The sequence below is a fragment of the Gadus chalcogrammus genome, chromosome 21 (assembly GCF_026213295.1).
Source record: "Gadus chalcogrammus isolate NIFS_2021 chromosome 21, NIFS_Gcha_1.0, whole genome shotgun sequence".
NCBI lineage: Eukaryota > Metazoa > Chordata > Actinopteri > Gadiformes > Gadidae > Gadus > Gadus chalcogrammus.
This window is the reverse complement of record NC_079432.1, coordinates 8976673-8980512: the sequence shown is the minus strand read 5'-3', so window position 1 is coordinate 8980512 and position 3840 is coordinate 8976673.

Here is a 3840-nt window from a genome sequence, read left to right as displayed (position 1 = left end):
CGAAGATAACATGGGAGCTTGTGTGTGTAGAAGGCAGAAGAAATGAGGCCAATGAAGGGGCATTATTACTGATGAAAATGTGTGAACGCGTGGTGACCCACAACCACGCACACACACAACCACACACCATAGACACACACAACCACACACCGTAGACACACGCACACAACCACACACCGTAGACACACACACACACAACCACACACGATGTGAGGAGGGAAACGTAATTTAGTAACGGTGTTACCATGTCACCGCTATTCTTAGTGAGTCCGGCATGGCAGCAAAACCTAATTAACATGTTCTAGTGACACTGGCAGGCCAGATATGACTCGCGAAGATTGGCTGGGGAAGTCTCAAGGGTCTGCACAGAGGTTTCTGAGGGCCGTCGAATGTAGGCAGCGATGGGGGTCTGATTGCTCCGATAGGGACCGATGCATTCAACATTTAACATTGGCAGACAGAGAGCAAGAGAGAAGGAGAGGGATAAAGAGAGAGACAGAAAGAGAGAGGGGGGGGGTCGACAAAGAAACAGACCGAGGTGCAGAGAGAGAGAGAGATAAAAACCTGCGGCCTTACAAACCGGAGAGCCGTAGGTCGATGCGAGTCCCCAGACTGTAAATGGAAAGTTAATGATGTAGATCTTCTCCTCCACCAACAGATACCCTTGGGAAGGGCTAATTTCCTTTAAATGCCCCCCAGAGAACAGGGAGAAAATGCACAATGGGCGTTTTAATATCGTACACAGCACGGCCTCCGTCAATGTTGATCTCTCAGTGGGGCTCAGGGTTCAATGTCCATATGAAAAGGATCCCAAGGATAAATATACAAGAAGCAATCACTTAAAGGACCTCACCAGCCTGGGTGATCAAACCATCATAACCCTCTCTCCTGGCTTCACTGAAACACCCGAGATCATTTCTGAATTCCTTTTGCAGATTCTGCTGAAGAGGGTTTAGCTCGCCAATGCCTGCCACAAGCGTAAACAACGGCAGTATAGAACCTTGTTCTTTGTGATTAGAATACTTGCGATCATATTGCGATTCACTGTTATGTTATCCACAACCTCCACACCGACGACGCAAATCGATTCCAAAAGAAGAAATGGATTTACTGCCATTGATTACGTTTGTGGCAGGCGCTTGCCGGCTGAACGCTCTTCTGCAGAAAAGGTATAGAGTAGTTGACGAATGATCTTTGGTATTTGGATGTTTCAGTGAAGGCAGGAGAGATGGTTACAATGGCTTGATCACCCACTGCGGTATTGTCCTTGTAAGGCGTTAGATACATGTAGAATAATCTATATACCTTGTTCTATGTAAAGAGCTAAACATATGTGTATGTATGTTTAAATAACATAGATTTTGGGATGGGTTATGACCAGAGGGATGACTGCTGATTGTTATGTGGTAACATTTTTGTTAACACTCCAAGTAGATTTGTGGTTTCAGATGTCTGCAAAAAACAGGCATCAACAATAACAAAAAGGAAACCTTGGTGTATAAAATTACAATGGCATAAACAGTAGTTAAATATAAAAAAAATTATATAATAAACTCTCTCTCGCTCCCAAATGACAAGTGATTCATGTCTGCAAACATTCAAGTACATTTCACCGTTCTTTTGAGCCAACGTTAACAGCTGAATAGGATGATTGGGCTATTCCTTTTGCTTCGGCACTTTGGGCTAATGCTCGACTCTGCCAGTAGAAACAAGTGGTTTCTGGGAAAGAAATAACTGGACAATTCAAGGCTGAGCAGCAATGCTAGAGAGTCCGCTGGTTGCGCAACCGCTGCGCTGCGAGACTCCTCCTGTCACACAGAGATGAGTGACAGACGCATTTACGGCCCCCCTTTCACCCTACGATACACAACGATAGACCTGACATGGTGCCTCACTGACACTATCTGCTAGTATATATATATACTGGGAATGGAGTGGATATAAGGGTTAGGGTAGTATGTTTATATCTGATGGAAAAGCATAGGCCAAGCAAGCGTTTGTTCCATCATGTCATGGCCACGAACAAACGCGACAAAGCCGTGGCGAGTGATAATTATGTTTGTTTAGTTCTCTGCCTTTGAGAAAGATCTTCTTTCCCATGCTGTGTTCTTCAACATCCTCGGAAAGACATTCAGCATCCTCCCACTGAAACACTCAATTAAAACGAAAACAATGTTGTTGATAAAAGTTTATTAACTCAAGGAAAGATGATCAAGTTAGGTTGTCTGTAATTTGCCCCTCGGTTCAGTATATTTGATTTGTAGGGCTTCCAGAGACAGAATTCTGACTCAGCTCAAGGCATGTCTACCTCCTACACAATAAACAAGACTGACTCCAGCCTGAGCAGATCAACAAAGGATGTCATCTCTACAGCATGCGCCTCCGTTCTAACCTAGACTACAGCAACACCTATGGTAGCGTGCAGTGCATCGACTTTAGCTCAGCATTTAACCCTATCGCATCCCCCGAGTTGGTCACCACTGGACACTGGGTTCCCGGACCACCAGAAGAACTCATCCTGTAAGGTCAAACTAAGGTCAAACCCCCTCCATCCGTGATCTTTAACACAGGCGTTCCCCAGGGCTGCGTGCTAGGCCCCCTCGGCTACCCCCTCCTCACCTCCAACTTTGTTCCTGTGCATTGGCTTGTTGGCAGACCACACAAGACTGGGAGGCCTGATCAGCAATGATGACAGGGCCAACAACAACCAGCCTCTCAATAACATGAAGACCCAAGGCTGAGGTGGTGCTGGTTGTTGGCTCCTGGGTGTCCATCTTTGAGGACCTCTGGTGGTACCTCTGGAGTATACTGTCTTAATGCATCTTGGTGTGCTAGCATGGTAATGGCCTATGATAGATGCTCAGTCTCTGATGGAAAAGCCCTGCAACAGGTGCTGAAAACCAATGTCCGTCGCTCAGCTCAGTATTAGTAGATATTATATCTACTAGAACTATTTAACTTTAAGTCTTCTTTTTGATGTTGTTTGTTATTTTTCTTCTGCCTTGGGCTATTCTTTGTTGTAAATGCATTGTGTATCAGTACCCTCCATTCCTGTTTGATGCTAACTACATTTTGTTTGGTGTCTTTATTTAATCTAATCTAGTTTGTTTTTATCTCCCATTTTTTCATTTATTTTTTGCCAAATTGAATGAAATGAAGAGCAAAGGGATCAGTGGCTTCCAACCTATCTGAAATCACCATTATATAATGGGTTTAACACGCGATATGCGGTTATGAATATGGTGTACATAGCTCGATGTTGCCCCCTAGTGGTTGAATACATGTAGTGCATTATATATTATTATTAACATTATTAGGACGGGAAGGTCGGATTGACGAAAACATATGGTAGCCTACATTTAGTAACAGTTTATTTATATTTTGAATAAGCCAAAGACATATTCGTTTCCTTAACCTCAAATATTTGTTTGTTAGCCTCTTTTCTCTCTTATCTCTTGAAATGAATCATTTAATTTTACTTTTATTAAATGAATCAAGCAAAAAATGTTGCTTGAAAAAAATACGCGATTTCAAGTTGCCTAACGGCAAATGTCCAAAGGATAATTCACTCACTATCTTCGTCTTGTGATGAGCCATTAGTAATGACCGTATTTTGACTGTAAGGCTTTTATCATTAACAAACGTTAATGATGGAACTAGTTTTGACAGGTGATGCGACTCAAGAGGGCAGCCCTACACACACACACACACACACACACACACACACACACACACACACACACACACACACACACACACACACACACACACACACACACACACACACACACACACACACACACACACACACACACACAAGCGCGCGCGCATAGACAAGTG